This window comes from Lissotriton vulgaris, chromosome 4_1 (assembly GCF_964263255.1).
Source record: "Lissotriton vulgaris chromosome 4_1, aLisVul1.2, whole genome shotgun sequence".
In the NCBI taxonomy this organism is placed as follows: Eukaryota; Metazoa; Chordata; class Amphibia; order Caudata; family Salamandridae; genus Lissotriton; species Lissotriton vulgaris.
In genome coordinates, this window is record NC_141691.1 from 270,789,107 (window position 1) to 270,811,560 (window position 22,454).

A 22,454-nucleotide genomic window follows, 5' to 3' on the forward strand; every position below is an offset into this window, starting at 1 on the left:
AGAGTTGGAGTCCTGGCTGCCTTCTCCTCCTTCCTTCCTTAGACCATTACGGGGTCACTGACCAGTTCTGCACCCTTTTGCGTCCTTCGCATTGTGTTCACCACCTGCAGTGTATCACTTGGTGCAGCTCATGTCTTTATAGACACTTGGATGCAGGTGCTTTTCTGTTGCCCTTCATGTTGTTCTTTTATACTCATTTTGGAGACCATTTATTATTATGTTCTGCGTTGTCTTGCAGGCTGTTCTCTTCTTGTGCACTGTATCTGCTTCTCTTTTTTGCTCCTGTTTACCTTTCTTTTATTTTTGTTTTTATATTTTCAGGGGCCTCCTGTCTCTGCCACTCTCTGACCGGGTCTGGCTGTTCCCCCGAGCTTCGCCCGTCTCTCCCCTCAGCTTTAGAGCTCATGGTGGGTTTTACCCTGTTCCCCTGGGATTCCAATTGTGCACAGTGTGAGCCACACTGCAATGCGGGTCCTGGTACTTCGGACAGGACAAGAGCCGCCCCCAGGCTGACCTACTCACTGTTAGGCCGCTTGCGTCCCAGTCCTCCGTCGCTTCTTCTCCGGCCTTCCTCTTAAGGTCCCGGCTATGTATCCGGCTGGGCTGGTTGTCTTCCTTAGTACTTGATACCACAGTGAATTCCTTGCCTATCACATTGAAAAAAGAGAATAGTTTCTTTAAATTCAGGAAAGGACTCATAACTTGGCAGTTCTCGGTGTGACTGTCTTACCTCCTCTGTAGTGAATTCCCTGCAGGGAGAGCCTAGACATCCCAGGGTATTTGCATGCTCTACAAAATTCTCATCATCATCATCATTAGATGCGGCACATACACGGGGCACTTTTCTCGGGCACCTCAATGCTCCATAGTTTGTCTGGTCGAGTGTCTTTTGCTCCGAATGCCGCATGAGACCTAAGCAGGCCACACCTTTGCACTTCTTCTTTCAACTCTGGAGTAGCGCAGCACCACCCCAACATGCCTACTCTTCTTTTGGCCTCTCTCTTTCATTGGAGATAGGGTTTCCCTCCATACCCTGTACCCAACCAAACCACGATCACTCAGGGGTCAGGCCTCATCGGGGCACAGTATTTGTGGCGGGCTCAGTTGTCAGTACCTGCCGTAGCAGAATCGACCGCTACCGCCATGGCCTTCTTCAGTGCATTGGTCAGGCACCGCCATCAGCGGGTCTGCCTCGCCACTCGGCTCACTTTTTGCAGTGGACTTTTTTTTCAATGCTGCAGGATAAAGGACTTCCATTTTTCATCCTGCTGGGGTTTAGGGACATTGCTGCACAGTTCCCTTGGGCATTTTTGCTGGTTCCACCAGGATTAATGCAGGACTAGGGGCTGGAGCTTCACTCGAGTGTGACTAGCCACCCCCCCCCCATTTAACTGACCACTTATCATTTTATGTTTCCTATTTAAAAGGGTCAGGCAACTGCTCAGTAATTGTTTTTCTCATGTGTATTTTGTAACATTGGTGGTGGCTTGTGGTATTTATTATCTGTGCATAGATTACTTCAATTTTCCTCTTACTGTTAAACTTAGCAGATTTTATAGAAGTAGCAGTACTTCATACTACAGAGGCACCTTTTAAAGTCAATGATATTCAATTCTTTTAAAGTAGGGAGCTTGACCGAGCCCTGACGGTATGTTTTTCCTTTCTCGCTTGTATGCATATGCTATATCATGTCACAACCTTTAATAAAGAAATTTAAACCATAAAGTAGGGAGCTATGTGTAGAGATGTTGGTATTCATTGAATTGTATGGTCTCATTTTTCATTACATGACACCTTTGGTTAGTTATTAAAGTGTTACTTTTTTCAAAATGAAAGCCCTGGCTGGACATTCATATGAATGGGATGAAGATGTTATCCTGCATCTGCTCTCAACATACAACTACACAGTATAAGCAAAAGGGTGTATTTGAAGTTTTTCTAACAGTGTACTCTAGCCAAATGTGGCAGATTACCTTGCCTACCAATCTCTTCATTCTCCTGTTCAATTTCGGATGAATTATCGTGTTTTTGTCAGCAAGGCATCTGCTGACCTCAGCCTGACTTGCATTGGGTCATAAGTCATTATCAGTACATAAGAACATCCACTGTTGTCCCAAACAGGAGAAATAATACATGACATTCATGCCATGGCAGTGAACTCCAGTGCATCCAGGATTGGTGGAGGTTGCGCACTTTGGTGTTGGAGTCTATAAGCATTGTAGGAAGGGTGGTGCTGAGAGAGTTGGCAAGAAGTTCTATGTGGACTTGATCCAGCGGTGACAGGGTGGGGGGGGGGGGCAATGATGGCGGTAGTTTACGGTGGGCGCTGGGAAGGCATGATGTATACAATGATGGTCAGTGCTGGAAAGTTTGTGGTGTGGCTGTAGTTGAAGTTCCAGCTGGCGGAGAAGACAGGCTCAAGCATGTCTCTGGATATGTGGGTTGGTGTGGTGACTAACTGCTTGAGTCTAATGTTAGTGAGGTTCCCCAGGAGGTGGGTGGTGTTCTGGTCACTGGGGTTGTCCAGGTGGAATTGGAGGTCTCCGAGTAGAATGCAGTTGGTGAATGGGAGAGCCTGGGGTGCGATGATGTCTACAATGGCAACGGTGAAGGGAGGTTCATGGCCCAGTGGGCCTGTAGATGAGGGTGCTGCAGAGGCTTGTGTTGGGGTTGGTCCAGATCTGAAAGTGGAGATGTTCCATGTTCGGTTTTGGGTCATTAGAGTGTGTGGCCAGTTGGAGTGTGCTTTTTTAGACAATGGCCATGCCTCCTCCTTGAAAGTTGGAGTGATCCTTGTAGATGATTTTTTAGCCATCAGGATTACGATTGCAGTGTCTGGTCCAGAGCAGGGGTTGTTCCAGGTTTCCGTGAAGAAGGCAATGTCTGAAGAGGTGGCATCGTGGAGGTCCCAGATTTCTGTGGCGTATTTGTTGAGGATGCAGTTGAGCTGGTCGAGTGCGCTGTTGGCTGAAGAGGCAACAAGAGGCACTGGTGTGCTGATGTGGCCGGAGATGTGTTTGCAGTTTCAGGAGCACAGGGTGCACAGGCATTCTTTGGTCATGCTAGATGGCAGGTGGCGTGGCGTCTAGGGTTGAGGGCGAGGAGGGGGCAGGGGTTGCAGTGGTGTATTGTCTGAGATGCAGGATCCCTGGTGCTGGGCACCGTACAGTGGAGGACGGACGCACACGGGCTTGCCTTCGGCACATTAGTGGCATTCTCGCTGCGCATGGCTGTACAGCATCCGTCATTAAGTAGTGCTGCAGGGGGGCTGGATAGCTGGGAGGTGGGAAACGCTGGAAAGGTCACTGGAGGGGGCGGGTGCACAGGTGATTGCAGCAGCATCAATGGAGAGGATAAGGAAAAAGGAACTGCAAAATAGCACAGGAGAAACAAAGGCAAACAAAGCAAAGATTATAAAAATTACAAAGGTAGAAAAGCAACAGAGAAGATCTGAAAGATGAACAGGAACAGCAGAAAAGAGGGACAGGAGGGTTGTCAAGCTACAGAGCACTGACACTTTACCACTGGACCACCAGGGGTGAGGCGTAGGCAGGAGCTTGTGGGTGGAGGAGGGACTTAAACACTTGAACACTTGACCTCTTGGTCAGAGTAACCAGCAACAGCAGCTGTGGACAGCCGCAGTAGCAACAAGATGGTGCATTGCTGTGGGAAGAGGAAGTCCACTAAGAGTTATTCCCCTGTACACCCAAAAGCAAAATAAAAGGGGGCAATGAAAGGCAGAACCACCCGGTTGCCTTTTCCAATCTAACAGTGGTGACCAGATTCCGTGTCCCCCAAAGCGTAACAGTGGATGAAGCAGCATACCCAAGTACCTGGACCAGAACCGGCCCGTGCCCCTGTCACCCATTGCCAAAAATGGCTGCTCTCAGCGACTTGAGCCAGATAGTAGAGTCCTCCACCAGTCTTGTGTGGTGCCCTCGGTGATGTAGGTCAGCCGCATCTCAGAGATTGCTCAGGGCACGGTTTCCGTCACCTACAGGTGCTAGGCCTGGGCCCGACTCACCCCCAGTCCGCCTCCGCTACACGTCCCACCTTCTCCTCACCTGGACATTGACACCAGGGCTCAATGCACTGCACTGTCTCCGTGACTCAGCATTCAGGAGCCTCAGCCTGGTGGTTTTTAAAAAGCCTGGTTACAGCAGTCACCGCTAAGTCCACTGGGGAACCTCCAGATGCAGGTGGGCAACAGGGCCCCCTTAGGCGTGATGTTGCAGTGCTCCCACCATGCAAGTTTGGCACTGCTCAGGGGCATCACCCTCCACAGCGTCTGGCTAGAGCAACATTCTCTGGCATGTGATGAAGAGAGGCTCAGCCCACCATTGGTAATCTCCTCCGTGCACCCTGGTGTATTGGTGGCGCCTGGTATGAAATGCAGAACTCCCTAGATTGGTACCCAGGAGCACCACTACTGGTCACAGCTCCAAGTGGAACAGGCAGTCCTCTAACACAGGTCAGCAATGTGTCTCTATGCGGCCTGTCAAACTTCACTACCAGGTAAGGGCGATCGCTGATGCCTCAATGTCTACTGCCTTGGCTCATTAACTCCACAGCACCTCTGTCTCCCACTCAGGGTCACAGACGCAGGCACAACGAGGCCTCTGGGCCCTGGGATTGTCCACACTTTCAAGATTTTGGCTGCCATGGTATTGCAAGGAGTGTGCTATGAAAAGTGGTGCATCACTGGTTTTTCCCAGAAATGCGCCTTGTTTCATAACTGTAGCCCTAGATCTGCATTTCCTCTTTCCCTGGGACTCCGGCTGGTCATCCTGACTGTTGAGGGATATGGGGTGTTGTTGATTTGTGCTGCAGTTGGCCCTAGATGCTCCATTCTGCATTCCTTTGGATTTATTTCCTATTTTTCATTGGAGGTGGACTTATAGGCTATTTTTGCCTCTAGAGACAAACAAAGGCACGCTAGGCTAACTAAGGTGAGTTTTTTTGCAGCTAAAGGGCCTTTATTCACTTTTCTCTTGCTAACATCAAACTTTGTGTCGCCCCGATGCAGTTTTCACCGCTGCTAGCTGTCACTATCGCCATGTAGCGAAGTATCGTTAATACATCTCTAAAAGGGCAATAGTTATTGGTGATAGGCCTTGTTACGAAAGCTGCCTCTAACTAACGCTAATGCTAGTTAGCGGCAGTTCTTGTAAATATATCCCTGAGTTTTATTGCCCAACCTGGTCATATCATTTATGACCACATTGTTTGGTCACATATACAGTTAGAAGTTTGAGAGTTGTGTTTATGCTTACTAGGGATCATAGAAAAGCACAAGCAATATAATGGTTTTGGTGAGAATGCTATAACTAGGCATATAGAAATTTGCAAATGAGGCAGAAGCCAATTTCATGCAGCTTTGTTAAACTTACCCATCTACATGATGTTTGCAAAGTGTGAAACCCAACGTTTAGGATAAAAAATCATGCAAAATGTCAGTTCTGTTAAATATTTTAGCAAGAACTCTTTTTAGGGGGATAATTATCACACATAAAAAAGATTTCATGAGACAAATTTTACAAAGATTTTTTGGGGTAATTTAACCTGCAGCCAAAGATGGTACAGTTGACATCTCCTCCAGGTTTGTGCTGTGTCTAATAGACAAATTCAGAGGACTACTGCATTTTTTTGCAAGGGATAACATTATATCTTCTGTTTGCCAGAAAAGAGGGGTATATCTGAGTGGGTGCTTTGGTTCAAACTACTGTCTACTTATCGTGTCTAAAACCTATCCTCTCCTCACATGATGTGACCTCTTCTATTGGGACGTGTGATCTGCTTTTTGTGTGTTAGTCATCAAAAAGGATGTTTGGAATTGTCCTTGCTATATTGTACCATCCCATCCATTGTTTAATACCCTAATTTAGTAGAATGTTTAGTTTCTGGTGCCTGGATGCTGTTAATAATGATGTCCTAGTTTGTCAAGTATTCAAGATTCAACCCTTTAAAATCAAGTTTAGGAGTGACAGTATATCAAATATATTTTTGGTTGTCATATGTAGTGGGTAGATGTTCAAGTATTTCTCCTAGAAACTTTGGACTATTGTAGTACTAAACTTTGTCCACTTCGTATGTATGTTTCCAACACTCAATTCCCCTCCCAATTTTGCATGGTTCAGAACAGATAGGTGTGACATTGTGTGGTCTGTAAGGATGACTTTTAAGGATTAACCAATAAGAGGGAAAATAGATAATATGGGAAGAATGTATGAACGATAATGAGTAGAATGACTCATATATACTAATTTGTGAAGGCAAAACAGATAATAGTTTAGTATGAGATTACAAGAAATCAAGTGCTTTTCTCTACGTTATCAGAAAGCACTAACCTTGAACTCGAGTTCTAACAGAAGTGATGCAGTTTTCCATTTCGCTCCACATTCTCCAATAACCACATACACAAGTACATGACGGTAAGGGGAAACACCAGGAACAGGGTATGGGATGAGACAGAAAGAACACCAGATTACAACTCTGTTTTATCACATCTGCTGATCACTGAGAGCTGAAAGGGGTAATTGGGTGTGTAAAGGCAATGAGTGATATCTTTTGGTATCTGTCGATAACAGGCCTGCATTTACCTGTAACAGAGGAAAGATACACCTTAGTGATGTGTTTTTGTAAGCAACTCTTTGTAATTATATCTAAGCTTGTTAATCCTGAAACAAAAGATAGAAGAAATGAATATCTGAAATATATGTTCATTGTTAGAACTGGGGGTCTCTAGTTGGCAGAGGTAGGTACCACTGTCCAAATAGGGACCCTTGCTTCTAGTCAGGACAAGGAGATAACCCTCTCAGATAACCCCTGCTCGCCCTCAAGGTAGCTTGGCCTGAGCAGTCTAGGCTAACCAGAGGCAATGCGTTAAGTATTTGTACCAACACTCACAGTAACACAGTGAAAACACCACAAACTGATTCCACAACAGTTTAGGAAAATAAAGATATTTATTCTAAACTACACAAGACCAAAACGGCAAAAATCCAACATACACAGTTCAAGGATATGGTTTCAAAAGAGTTCTTCAGGTTGTAATCAAAGTTCTTTAAGTTGCGTTAAAATAATCCACAGATGTGTGAAAAGTTCACAGTTGCGTCACGTTTACTCACAGTACCTTTTAGATGCAACAAAGTTCCACAAGCAGGAAGCTGGTGCGGTGGAAACAAGCGATGCGTCACTCCTGAGACCCTGGGGAGGCGATGCGACAGCCCCGCTGCAGCAGCGGGCGTGTTGCGACGAATCCGGTCTGTATGGGGAGGAAGGCAGCTTGCGTAGATTCCGGTGCGTAGGTTCCGTGGGAAGTCTGTTCTCGCAAAGGCACGATGCGATGATCTCGTAGGGGCTGCGACGATCTCCGGGGCGACGATGCGCGGTCCAGCGGTGATCCTCTCTCTCGCAGCTCCTCGATGCGATGGTTCTGCGACGGTGCTCGCAGCGACGTGATGCGGTCCGCAAGCAAGCGGTGCGGCGATCTCACCCAGCGACGACAGGCTCTGCGACGACACTCGCAGCGATGTTCGATTCTCCCGCACCGGTCTGGTGCGTCCCGCAAACGAAGGGTGCGACGGCTCCGGCAGCGATGCCAGGTGCTGCGCCGATCTCGACCTTCGTAGCGGCGGGAAACTTCTCGCACTGTCGGGGATGCGCTCCGCAAGCGAGCGATGCGACACTTTTCAGCTTCACAAGTTTCTCAGCTTAGTCTCAAGCTTCCCAGCTCAGGTTCAACTTCCAGAGGCCCCACAACTGGATCAAGCACTCTAGGAAGGACAGAACTCTCTCAGCAGAGTTCAGGGAGACTGGGGGTGAAGCCCTTTTGTTCCTGGGACTTCAAAACAGGGAGCCAGCTCTTCTCAGGCCCTTGGAGATTCCTTACAAGACAGGGGACACAGCTCACAGCAAAGTCCTTCCCCTCTCCTTGGCAGCAAAGCAACAGCAGGTCAGTCCAGCAGAGCAACAGCAGGACAGTCTTCCTTCTTCAGAGTCAGCTTTCTCCTTGGCAGAGGTTCCTTCTTGATTTCCAGGATGATCTCATTTTCTGTTGTCAGGGGTCCTGTACTTATACCCCTAAAGTCTTTGTTCTCTCTGTGCATGTGGGCCCTGAGCCCGGTCTGAACCAGTTCTGGGTGGATCCTGAGTACTTTGTTTTGCTGGCTGCATCTTTCCTTTCAGAGTGAGGGGCAGGGTCCTCAGCCGCCCAGCAGGAGGTGGAGCCAGCATTGTGGCAGGCAGGCACAGCCCTATTCAGCCCAGGTGCTAACTCCTCCCACCACTCAGGTTGCAATTGCTTCATTCAGCCTAGTGCTGACTCATCCAGCCTCTGGGGGAATTCCCCAGCCCCTGTCACTCACAAACCAGACAGTCAATACACAAACAGGCCCAGGCACACAGAAGGGTCAGACAAGAGAACAGCAACTTTCTAAAAGTGCTGTTCTCAAACACAGGATTTAAAAACCACCTTTCCTAAAAGATGTATTATTAAATTCTGAGTTCAGGGATACTAGATACTTATGTCCTATCTTGTTCCTATGGGAAGAAATGCTGTTAACCACTGTAGCCAGCATCCCCCATGTTAACCTATGGAGCAAGATAGCCTTACAATAGTGAAAAACGAAAATGGCTGTAATTCACTACCAGAGCATGGTACCTGCACTAGTACATGCTCTACCTTTCACATACACTGCACCCTGCCCAGGGGGGTACCTTGGGCCTTCCATAGGGGTGACTGATGTGCACGAAAAGGGAAGGGTTAGGCCTGGTCAGTGGGGACACTGACCAGGAGGACATGGCAGTTCTAAACTGCCCATAGGCGCTGCAGTGGCAGGCCCGAGACACCATTTTAGAGCTACTCCTGTGGGTGGCACAATCAGTGCTGCAGGCCCACTAGTAGCATTTGTCATCACCAGCCCTGGCACACCCAGTGCACTTTACTAGGGACTTCATGGTAATACAAATATGCCAAACATGTATATCCAATCAGAATAACAATTTACATAGGGAGCACTTACACTCTGGCACTGGTCAGCAGTGGCAGAGTGTCCAAAGCATCTAAACCAGCAAAAACGAAATCCAGCACAGCATCAAAAATACAGGAGGCAGAGGCAAAAAAATGGGGGTAATCACGCCAAAGATGCCAGGTCTAACATTCATCAACACTACTTTATATGAATAGCATCATTACATTTAGCTTTGTCACTATGTACCCTCTTGTTGAAAGATGTGTTACTGTTTCTGCTTAACTTAAATGCCACTGCCGAGTAATTTGCATACGCTAATATCTTGTGGTTCTTAACTGGGCTACTCTTAAACGCATTAGTGAAACTTTGAATACCTTACTCATTACCATAAATGCGTAGCAAGTGTGATTTAGTTCTAACTTAAGAATCCTTCCTGTTTTATTCCTGGATAGCCCTAAGCAAAAAAGACAATCCTACAGTTCAGGTTAAATGTGCAATATAATTCAAAACTTGCTTTTACAACAAGGCTCAGCTTTCAGAATACTTCTGATTTTTCCCAATATCCTTCAAAATAATTCCAAAATAACATAACAGATTTTGAAAAGAAAATCTTAGATCCACACGGCAAGGTTCTGGCTGTGGCCACATAATATCACAATTGCCCAGCAAAGCCACCATGGGCCATCCAAGATGATCATCGCATCTCCAAACAGCATGGGAGCCTCTCGCCAGACAGTGCAATCACCCTGCAATGACCAACAACCCTACCTTCCCTGACATGACTAAACACATTCAGGTTTAGAGTATCACTCCCCTTCCTTTGTCATACATGGAAAGCCATATGCCCAGTCATACTTGCAGACTGAAGCTACTTGGTTACTTTTTTCAAATTTTCATTCTTTCTTTTTGACATGTAGAGGATGCATTTGCATTTAAAATTAAATATCAAGCAAAGGCATAGTCAAAGCCAGACAAATAGGATGATTGTGTAAAGGGTCACAGATCCTGCAATATATTAGAAAATTGAAACTGTCTATTATTTTATTTGCCCTCAGTCTGAACAAAATATCAAACCAATGTCAAGTCAAGTCAAGTCAAGTCATACAATTTATATAGCGCACTACATACCCAGAGGGTTTCAAGGCGCTTAGGAAGGGGAGGAGGATTATTTGTCAAATATCCACGTTTTAAGCTGCTTTCTGAACGCTAGGTGATTCTGGGTGAGGCGAAGGTAAGCGGGGAGTGAGTTCCATGTTTTGGCGGCCAGGTAAGAGAAGGATCTGCCTCCCATGGTGGTCTTGTTGATGCGGGGTACAGTGGCGAGGGCTTGGCTGGAGGAGCGAAGTTGGCGGGGGGGGGGGAGTAGAAGGACAGTCGAGAGTTGAGGCAATCTGGTCCGATGTCGTAGAGTGATTTGTGTGCGTGGGTGAGCAGTCGGAAAGTAATCCTCTTATTGACGGGTAGCCAGTGGAGATCTTTAAGGTGACCAGAGATGTGTTCGTTGCGTGGGATGTCTAATATGAGCCTGGCTGAGGCGTTTTGGATTCGTTGTAGTTTCTTCTGGAGTTTGGCGGTGGTACCTGCGTAGAGGGTGTTTCCGTAGTCCAGTCGGCTCGTGACCAGAGCATGGGTGACTGTTTTCCTTGTTTCGGTGGGGATCCAGCGAAATGTTTTTCTGAGCATGCGAAGAATGTTGAAGCAGGAGGAGGATACGGCGCTGACTTGTCTGTTCATTGATAGTGAGGAGTCCAGGATGACGCCAAGGTTCCGTGCGTGGTCTGTCGGGATGGGTGCATTTCCGAGGGCTTCCGGCCACCAGGAGTTGTCCCATGCCGAGGGGGATTTACCTAAGATGAGGACTTCTGTTTTGTCTGAGTTCAGTTTCAGTCGGCTTTGTTTCATCCATTCGGCGACTTCTTTCATTCCTTCGTGAAGGTTAGTTTTGGCGGTGCTGGGGTCCTTGGTGAGAGATAGGATCAGTTGAGTGTCGTCCGCGTAAGAGATGATGTTGAGGTTGTGTTGGCGGGCGATGGCTGCGAGGGGGCTCATGTATACGTTGAAGAGGGTGGGACTGAGTGAGGATCCTTGTGGTACGCCGCAGATGATTTCAGAGGCCTCGGAATGGAATGGTGGGAGGCGGACTCTCTGGGTTCTTCCGGTGAGGAACGAGGTGATCCATTCCAGTGCCTTTCCTTGGATTCCGATGTTTCTGAGGCGATGTAAAAGGGTGCTGTGGCAGACTGTGTCGAAGGCTGCAGAAAGGTCGAGGAGGATGAGGGCGACTGTGTCTCCATTGTCCAGTAAAGTACGGATGTCGTCTGTTGCTGCGATGAGGGCGGTCTCAGTACTGTGTTTGGCTCGGAATCCAGATTGTGAGGGGTCGAGTGAATTGTTGGCTTCGAGGAAGGCGGCGAGCTGGTTGTTGACAGCTTTCTCGATGACTTTGGCCGGGAATGGAAGAAGCGAGATGGGGCGGTAGTTTTTGAGTTCGGTGGGGTCTGCTGTTGGTTTTTTCAGAAGGGCGGTGAGTTCAGCGTGTTTCCAATCTTCTGGGAAGGTAGCGGAGTTGAAGGAGCAATTGATGACGTCTCGGAGGTGCGGAGCTATGACAGAATCTGCTTTGTTGAAGATGTGGTGAGGGCATGGGTCTGTGGGGGATCCAGAGTGGATGGAATTCATCAGGCGGATGGTGTCCTCCGTGGAGATAGGGTTCCAGGCGTTAAGGGTGTTAACGGGGGGAAGATGGTCAGCTGAAGGAAGGGTGGGTTGGCTTCTGGGTTGGTTGTCAAAGCTGTTGTGGATGTCAGCAATCTTGTTGTGGAAGAAAGAGGCTAGGGAATCGCAGAGGGTTTGAGAGGGGGAGATGTCGTTGGAGTTGGCCGAGGGGTTGGAAAATTCCTTGACGATGTTGAAAAGTTCCTTGCTGTTGTGGGCGTTGTTGTCAAGTCGATCTTTGAATGCTGTTTTTTTGGCTTTTCGGATCAGTTGGTGGTGAGTGCGGATGGCGCTTTTGAAGGCGTCCTTGTTGCTGGTGGATGGGTCTTTTTTCCAGGCCTTTTCAAGGGAGCGGCACAGTTTCTTGGACTTCTTGAGGTCATCGTTGAACCATGAGGCCTTCTTGATACCAAGTTTGTGTTGACGTTTTTTCATTGGTGCTAAGGTGTCGGCGGTGTTGGATAGCCATAGGGTGAGGTTAGATGCGGCTTCGTTGGCGTTAGAAGAGAGGGCTGGGGAGGTTTGAAGGAGCGATGTGGAGATCTGCTCCGTGGTGATTTTGTTCCAGTTTCTTTGTAGAGTTGGTTGGAGGTGGGCGATGGGTTTCGGCTTGTTGTAGGTGAAGTGAACGCAGCTGTGGTCAGTCCAGAGGAGATTCGTAGTGTGGCTGAAGGAGACATGGTTGCTGGAGGTGAGGATGGGGTCGAGTGTGTGACCTGCGATGTGGGTGGGGGAAGTGACCAGTTGTTTGAGTCCGAGGTTGGCTAGGTTGTCCAAGAGGGTGGTGGTGTTGCGGTCTTTGCTCTTTTCAAGATGGAAGTTGAGGTCTCCCAGAAGGATGTATTCTTTGGAGGGGAGCGCGTGTGGGGTGATGAAGTCCGTGATGTCTTCACTGAATTTTGCGCGGGGTCCTGGTGGTCTGTAGAGGAGGGTGCCTCTGAGTGTGGTCTTGGGGTCGATGTGAATTTGGAAGTGAAGGTGTTCGGAGTTAGCGAGGTTGGCGTCAGAGCTGGTTGAGATGCGGATTGATTTCTTATGGACGATAGCGATTCCACCTCCTGTATGGTCCGTGCGGTCCTTGCGTGTGATCTTATAGTCATCAGGTATGGCAATGGCGATGTCAGGGGCGGAAGAGGCGTTCATCCATGTTTCCGTTAGGAAGGCGACGTCAGGGGAGATGGTGTCTAGTAGGTTCCAAAGGTCAATGGCGTGCCTGTGGACCGAGCGGGTGTTGAGAAGGATGCATTCTAGGTGGTTGGGGTCGGGAGTCTGTGTTGTGGTCGCAGCGGAGAAGCTTTCGGTGGCGATGAATCTGCAGGAGAGGCAGGAGAACGGGCCGTGGGTGCGTCCAGGAGCGGCTTGGACGCATTTGGGGGCGCGACCGGGGTTAAGGGCTAGGAGGGTGGCAGCATCGTAGGTAATGCGGTGGGGCTGGGCAGCGCGAGGGGCAGGGGGACTGGCGCTGGGCGCGGTCCAGGCGCGGACGGGCGTAGACGGGCTTACCTTTGGCGCACCTTCGGCGCGGGTTGGGCGCGGTCGCTGCGCGTGGACGCTGCGCGCGGGAAGAACTGTCATATATGGAAGGTGGAGGGGGAGGGGCGAGGGCGTCTCAGCTGGGAGGCGGGGCGGGTCACGAAGGAGGACAACAACAACTAAAATGGCTGCGTAGGGGACAGCGGAGCGGAGCGCTTGGGGCGAAATGCGCTGGTGTAAATGCAATGTAAATGCTTCCTAACAGTGCTAAAAGTGCGCTACAAGATAAGCGTTACAAGGCGGCAATTAGGCGCGTTATTAAACAATTTCACACAAAGCGGCAATCAGGCACGTTATTAAATAATTTTACACAGAGCGGCAAGCAGGCGCGATATTAAATAAATAATTTCCCACAGAGCGGCAAGCAGGCGCGATATCAATTAGATCTTATCAAAAGCGGCAGGCAGGGCACGCTGCAGGTCTTTAGTGAGGGTAAGAACACACAACGATACCGTGGATCGCCAGGGAGGCAAGGGAGCGACCACTCTGCTGGGGAGCGAAGCGAGTCACAGCGCGTGGAGAGCAAGGAACGCTGTATTAGCGTAGTGGGAGGGCGTCTCAGCTGGGAGGCGGGGCGGGTCACGAAGGAGGACAACAACAACTAAAATGGCTGCGTAGGGGACAGCGGAGCGGAGCGCTTGGGGCGAAATGCGCTGGTGTAAATGCAATGTAAATGCTTCCTAACAGTGCTAAAAGTGCGCTACAAGATAAGCGTTACAAGGCGGCAATTAGGCGCGTTATTAAACAATTTCACACAAAGCGGCAATCAGGCACGTTATTAAATAATTTTACACAGAGCGGCAAGCAGGCGCGATATTAAATAAATAATTTCCCACAGAGCGGCAAGCAGGCGCGATATCAATTAGATCTTATCAAAAGCGGCAGGAAGTTCCCTTTTGTTAAAAAACAGAGGGGCATATTACCAAGGCGGGCGATATGTGATTATCGCCGCTTTAGCGGCCTTTTTCTGCTGCTAAGCTGCGATAATTCTATCGCCCTATTAACAAGCTGTCACTAACAGCAGTTAGCAATAGCTTGTAGGAGATAGCGAGCGGTTTTGGGCCCGCTTTGCATGTCAGCGATATTTATCGCTAATGACATGCAACGTGGGCGTACCCAATCTGTTAGCGACTGAAAGCAGTCGCTAACGTCGCTATCGCCTATAACTCTAAGTGACCATAATCGCATTGTAATAAGAACAGAGATCTGGAATTGCGTAAGTCAGCGGGTGTCCAGAACCCTATGTAATGTTGAGCCCTGTAGGCCAAATGAGACCAGGTTAAGGTGGAAGGAGGAAAAATCAGCAACAGTAATGAAGTCTATTATATCAAAATCCTTGGCGGATATTGAAGGTTTATTAACATCAGGTGATGCCTCGGTTTCTATTGTGAACTATTTTACTAATATTAATAAAATAATCAATGACTTATTTACTGGAAAAAGTAATGGCAAGGCTGCCTGTGAAAAGGGTTGGTTTGACCACGCCTGTACAGCCCTTCTCTCCCAACTGAAACAGGCTCTAGTACTTAGACCCAGGGATAAGATCCTTGTGAAAAACCTGAGACACGAATATAAAACAGCACTATGCAGAAGGAAGCGGGAGCTTCAGCAAGAAGCATGGGATAACCTGTCGCAGGCAGCCGAGACTTCTGATAGTTGTTTGTTTTGGTCCACGGTTAATTCCCCATTCCTTAAAGATGACAAAGTCCCACAACTTGCATTAAATGTTAGTAGTGAGGCCTGGGTTACTCACTTTTCAGCTATATTCCAAGCTACAGGCCCCTCTGACGAGGAACATAGATGCTGGCCTGTAATCCCTTTGAACATCTCCTTGGGCGAGGTCGAGCTTTGCATCAAGAACAGTAAGGGGGGTAAGGCCCAAGGACCTGACGGAGTACCCATTGATGTATTTAAGACTGTCCCACTGCTGTGGGGACCTATACTTACCATGGTATTAAATGCTGCTGTTACAACCCTGATTCCACCTACATGGGGGATTCCATCATTGTCCCTATCTATAAGAAGGGTGACAAATCAGCAGCATGTAATTACCGTCCTATTAGCCTGCTCGACTCGTCGGTGAAAATCATGAGCAGAGTGCTGCTGTATAGGCTGGAAGAGTGGGCGGATGAGTGTGGGATTCTTGCAAGCTCCCAATATGGCTTCAGGAAGGGCGGGGAACACTAGATCAATGCCTGAATTTAGAACTACTAATCGGCAAGTATACTAAGGCAAAGCCTTGTATTTTATATCTTTGCTTTGCCGATTTAAGCAGTGCATTTGATCTGGTAGACCACTCGATACTATGGCCAGTCCTGTTGGAACTTGGCGCACCATAGGCTATTATTTCTTTCTTAGCTAGACTTTATGACAAGATGCAAACATGTGTGCGCTTCAGGTCAAGTGGGGAATGTACCTCAAACTTCAGCGTCAAACGCGGAATAAGACAGGGTTGTGTCCTTGCCCCTCTGTTTTTTACCCTTTTTATTAATGCTGCTGACTCAGTCCTAAAAACAGTCCAAGCTGATGCACCGCAGGTTAATGGGTCAGGTGTGCCAGTTCTGCTTTATGCAGATGATGCTGTGCTTCTGTCCCGGACCCCTATAGGGCTTCAGCGCCTGATGAAACAGTTTTCTGACTTTATTAAAGAAAGGAGGCTGGTAATCAACAAGAGTAAAACTCACACCATGATCTGTGGTGGCAGTAGCAACAAAAGCTGTGCTTTTTTTTATCGATGGGGTGAAAGTACAGCAGGTGGAAAAATGTTGTTATCTGGGTGTTACCTTTATGTATGATGGTAGTTGGACCCAGGAACTAGTAAATGTCAGGTCCAAGATGGTAAAAAATGCCTATGGTATTTTTAAATTTGCCTCTAAGATCGGCAACAGACGAATCAGGGATATGATGCAAATTTATAAGGCAAGGAGTGTCTCTATTGCATTATATGGGGCGGGCTGTGGGGCTACACTAATGTAGGATCCCTGCAGAGGGAAGAAAATAACTTCATCAAAAAACTTCTATGCCTACCTACATCAGCCTCAACTGATTTGATCCATAGGGAAGTGGGGAGCGCCCACTTAAGTGACCTCATTTTACTAAGGCCTTTAATGATCTGGCGTGCACTTTGGCACAAGGAGGAGACAGCCTTTAATCAGTGTGTCATCAGGGATTGTCTCGATCTGGATAATTATGCCAAAATAACCTGGCTCAAATATATTGTCGACAGTTTCCAAGTTATCTACGGACTTAATATATTGGTCGACCCATGTTCCGCCGGAAACCTTTCCAAGCAGGATATGAAAAATATCTTCATGGCGTACAGAGCCCAAAAATGTCTAGTTGTTAATGGTCGCCTCACTTCAATTAATTTTTATAATAAATATATTGAAAGTGAAGGCTTCCAGCTGTATTTGAGCCTTGTATCAAGACCAGCCCATAGGTTTTTATCTAGACTTAGACTCGGAATAGCTCATGTTTTGGTGGCTTTCCCTCAACCAAAGAAGCATCCAGCTGGACCCTGCAAATGTGATGGTCTTGCGAAACAAAGCACACTGCAATTTATGTTAATATGCAATCTCTATTTGAACGTTAGGGTTGCTTATCTGAAACCTATGTTTATAAAGTACGGTATTTATAATGTGGACGATGCCATGAAGTTGATTTTTAATATGAATTCTCCGGACATATGTTTTTATACCGCTATGTTTTTATGTAAATCAATTCAGCTTAGGAAAAGCATGATATTTTAAAAACTCACCTGTTTTAGACTTGTTCTTCAAATGTATTACATTCTGCTGTGCTTTTATGGTCATTGTGTATCATGTACCGACTAAAGCTTCATGAAATAAAATGAAAATGAAATGAGAAAAGTGATGGCAACAAGTGTGTAATCATTGGTTACTTTTTGAAATACTGCCACAAAGTTGGGTGCTGCTTTTATTTGTAATCGTAGAAGGAATTGTTCTTTATTTAGACCCCCACTAATCAAAATATTGCATGTGATTTACATTTGCTGTCTAACTCCCGACGTGTCGCAGTAAGTTTTTCTTTAATACTATGTGCAGTTATTAATGTATTCCTTCCAGATGTCACTTCATAGTACGTAACCGTAATCAATACATTTGTAAGGTGTCAGATATTTTTCCTTATGGCAGCGATATGCATCGGCGCTTTTGTACCTTAATTTCATAATTTCCCATCGTTTGTTGTTCATGGCAGGGCAGGTGCGAATACTTAATTAAAATCTAGGTAGCATCTACCAGTTGCCCACCTGGGCCCTTATTTATGAGGCCTTGCGTCAGTTTTGCGCCGCCGGTGCGTCACTTTTTGTGACGCACCAGCGGCGTACAAAATGCGCCTTGTTGCGCCATATTTAAAAAGTGACGCATCTAGGTAGATGCGTCACTTTTTAAACCCCTGCGCCGCATTATACCTGCGTCAGGTATAATGTATGCAAAGGGGGCGTTCCCCCGCAAAAAGCCTCGTAATAGTGATGCAGTGAAATCTATGAGATTTCACTGCGTCACTTTTAGGATGCTGTTGCGTCAAAATCTTGCGCCTGCCTCACAGCAGGCGTAAGACTGATGCAAGCCCTTTCACATGGGGCTTTCCCCATGTGAAAGGAAGCATTGCTGGAGTTGCGTCACTTTTGTGACACACTCCAGCTATGCGTCACTTTTGCGCTTACAGATACGTCAGAAATACTGACGTATCTGTAAGTCCTTGCGACATGATGCGTCATACATTAAATATGACGCATCATTGGTGTCCCAAGGAGTGCGCAGTGAAAAGTGACGCATCGCTGTTTTCACGCAGCGATGCGTCACTTTTCAGAAATGAGGCCCCAGGTCTCCTGTAGGCAAATGATATCATTTTGGTATAACTCCCCCATTACTGCTGGCCGAGTGAGAATGTTACTGAGGCCTCTAATGTTTCAAGAGGACACAGAGTACCGTGACCAATTTAAATTTCGAGGATGCCCCAGGTCCCTGGTTTTAGGAATGCTGATGGGTGTTTGTTTGGATAATTCATTTGATTGTTGCGGGTTTGAAATATTTACTTGGTGAAGCTTCTAGAAATCGACATCCCGTGAAAAGGATTTCCTTAGAGCCCTGCTCCTCTGGCGTTTTTAAGAATGGACCTTTTCTCTAACAAGCCACCATTTACATCCTCTACATTTTTTACAAAGGGATAACCTTCGAGTCTCTCACCAATGACCTCCCAGGCAATATGTGTGTGGAATGATAACTGCAGGCCACTAAGTGGGATGCTGTGTCCCCCTGCAAAACTGTGATTTGTCCTTTGCATGCTTCATAATGGCAATGACGTTTATTGTTAAAAAAAGGTTGTTCATATCATTCATCCACCACTTCGTTAAAGCATTCATCCATTTTTCATCGTCCCAGCCAATGGATCCATTTAGTCATCCGCCCACCCATACTCAGTCCATTGATCCCCCACACCCTGTATCTATCCTTCTATCAATCCATAGGTTCCTCACTCCATCCCAAACAATAATAAAGCATAACACATAATTAACATGCACAAGGTAAAGGAAAACATGCAATGTGCTTCAATCTTCCTGCTAAATTATATTAGAGAGAGAGGCCAAATGTGGAAAATCTGAAAACTGTAAGAATAAAAGCATGCCTTTCAAACATTCCACAGCGCTATCGGTTTTGATGAAATGTATTGCTTTTTTATTCAGTGCTCTTTAACCTTTATCAGAGCCCTGGAAATTACACCAGACAAATGTTAGGTGCAGGATATAACTGAAAGCTTCAAAACTGAGGTAGCTAAATGCTCTGTTGGGAGCTCCATAACTGGCATTATGCTGAATTTACAGACAGTACGTGAAATTAACAAACAGGTGGTCACCCTTCATCTGATGGTGTTCCTGTTTTATTTCCACACTGGGCGAAACTGCAGTAGATTGGGCACTCTGTTTTAACCTCAAAACAGTTTTTTGCATAAAGAACCAGTGAACGGTCAGGTTTTCAATTGAAGGATTAATTTGAGCCGGTGGGTGCCACCAGCTCTCACTAGAGGGCACAAGTTCTAAATTTCTGCATTAGACATTGTGGGGCTGGAGGCCAGGTTTGAATTGGTAGATCTAAGAATTGGGCAAGAGAGGGAGATCAACCAAAGCGGAAATATGGAGGAAGAGAAAAACGGGAAAACATGCCACAAATAGAGAAAGTAGGAGTCTGAATGAGTGAGAGAAAGGGGCAGGGAGTGAATAAAGAGGCCTGAGCTGGATTTAAGACTACGCAGCCTTGGCATTCAGGACGTCCACATTTAATTTCACTGGGTTTGGGCTTCTGAGCTGTGCTTTGGACACTGAAACTAGGGGAGAGGATGTGGTCTAAGAGCTAGAGCGGTTTACTTCAAAGCTGGGGCTTCTCAACATCCTGTGATTCTGGGCAAATACGTTCATCTCCCGTACCTAAAACAAGCATTTGCAATGTAATGAATCTCTCATTTCCAAAACTTTGACCTATTGGTATTGTAAATGACAATACCTTTTTAATATTGCAGGTTTTTTAAACACATAAATAAAAGTCATTGTTATTTACAATGCCAATAGCTCAAAATCTCGCAAAGGCGAGGCCTATTGCATTGCAAATGCTTGTTAACTATGTAACCTTGTTTCAGTCTTTTAACAGGTGAGGATTGGACTAGAGGCCTCCAGGGCTGGTAGTCACACCATCCATCTCCTCGGTTTCTAGGGGAAGACAGAACTCTTTCATTGGTGTCAAACGCCACCTAAGCTAAATGATAGGGTGGATATATCGTTCAGATCACACTTCAAGTACAATCCAAGGGAACATCACTGGAGCACCTCCCCTTCCTCAGGTTGAGTGGAACTAACCTCTGGATAAACGGAAAGTGTAGATAATGGATCATTCAAGAAACTCCTGGACCATATAGTCAAGTGAAAGGCACATGTAGACAGTGGCAGCTGGTTTCCTGGGCAAAAGGGCCTGCGCCCTCATGAATTTTTACCTTCTACTTTATTTTAAAACATTTGCAGGCACGGAATTGTTTAGACCTTCTGGCCCTCACTCTGTGCGATAGTCAGGCAAAAGCAGACACTTTTAATAAAACACCTGCGCTAGTGTACATGTGTCTGGCGTTGCAGGTTTTACAGCGATAACCTGAATTCAGTCCTGGCCCAATGCGCCCGGTAATGCTGTAAGGCCACTCACTTCCTCCTATGACGCGCTGCTGCCTCGCTAATTGAAAACAGACTGGGCTTAAGTTCTGGGTTTCACAAGGCTGTTTGTTTGTAAATCCGCGAGATGCACTGCACCCCACCCATCACCAAACACATCACAGGATAGTGTGGGGCTAGCAAGCCTCCCTAGCGCCACCTCATCCTTTCAGGAGTTGGGAAATGTTGTTCACAATGGGAGATCTTATACACATGAAATTTCAGGACTTTTGTACTGAGTCACACATGGAGAATCCGAGTTTCCTTTCCCGGTACAGGAGCCTCACAGGTAAGACCTGAGTAAAGAAACCCTGCCTTAGTGTGGTGAGCCTTGATCCCCATGGTCGCTTGCTCCCGTCATCCTTCTTTTTTTTATTTCTGTAATTTTTTATTGTATATAAAAAAAATATATATTTACATGGAGCATACATGAGTGGCGGAAAGAAAAGAGGAGAAAGAAGAAAGGAGAAAAAAAAAGAAGGAGCCGGGGGGGGGGGGGCTGAAGTAATATTGTCCTGCAATAGTTCGTTCCTTGCCATGGTGCGTGGGGTTGGATAGATCTACTAGTCCAAGAAGGAAGAAGAAGTCCGTTATCCGAGTCTCGCTTGGCGTTGTCTTCTTTCCCCCCTTTGATCTGCCTGGTGGGTATAGCGCCCCGGACGATAGAGAGGATAGAGAGTGATAGAGGTAGGAGATAGGAGAGTGTACTTCCTAGCCGGTTTCTCTTGTTGTAGTGTCGGTCCCTGTGCTGTGTCCCTCGGTGGCTGTCTAGTGTCCTGTGTCTGCGCCTAGGGGGGTTTGTGTGACGAAAGGTAGAGGTCTAAGGGCCTCCACATGTTTGATTGCCTGTGTGTTTTCGGTGTATATTTCGCTGTAATGTTATCTGCCCCTCTTAGGAAAGTGACCCAGTTGAGCCATGCCTGTGGTGTCGCTTTTGTGGTGTCTTTCCAGTTGCTTAGGATAATTTTGACTGCAGCAGTCAACAGTAGGTCAATGAGGTCGCGGTCTTCTGTCGTTGTAATGGACGGGGATGCAAAGCCCAGGACTAGACTTGGAAAATCTATGTGCATTGCTACCCCAGTGATGTCATTGATAAGCTTCCCCGTTCTTTCCCAGAAATCCTTGATCTGAGGGCAGCTGAGTAAGAGATGCTCTAAATCCCCCCTACCTTCGTTACAGTTCCAGCATGTGTCGCTCTCTCGGATCCCCAGGGTAGATAGGCGGGCCGGTGTCCAGTATGCCTTGTGCACTAACCAGTATTTGGTCTGATTTAGTGAAGCAGTTATCTTTTTCCTAGTGGTCGATCTCCACAATTCAGCCTTTTCTGTTTCGCTTAGTTCCTTCCCTGCTACAGTCCCCCAGAAGTTTGTGACCTTGTCATTGAGTTTGGTGTGTTTGGGGCGTAGGGCTCTGTAGAGGTGTGCTATTTGGTGTCCTGTTTTGTTGAGGTTAGCTGCAAGCTGTAAGAGCGAAGGTGTCATGCTTGTGAGGTTTGCCTTTCTAATAGCTACTTTTATTTTCAGGAAGTTGTATAGTTCTATGTTTTGTAGGTTGTGCGCATCCTTGAGTGTGTCAAACGTTGTGTTTTCGCCTTGTCTTAGAAGGTCATGGGCCGTGGATATGCCTTGTCCGTACCACACAGGCATGTCTAGAACCTTATCTCTGTATTTTAAGGTAGGGTTGTGCCAGAGGGATTCAAATTGGCCTCCCCTGATGCTTGTTGACAGTGTTTTGTCGACGCTCAGTAGAGCTGTCCTTGTGTTCCTGAGGACTGGGTTTTCCCTCACTGCTGGGTGTTGTGTGGCTGTCAGGAGTGTTATAGGGTTCATGCCCTTTAGTAGGCCGCGCTCGAAAGATAGCCATGCTGGGGTGTATTCCTTTCTTGGGTCTAGCCAATGTAGTCCCAATGTGGACGGTCGTCTAGGTCCGTCAGCTCCGCATCCCTGAGGGAAAACCAACACGCCAAACCAGCCAAACACAACAATCAAGCAAAGAATCGAGCAGGGGAAGCATCCAGGAAG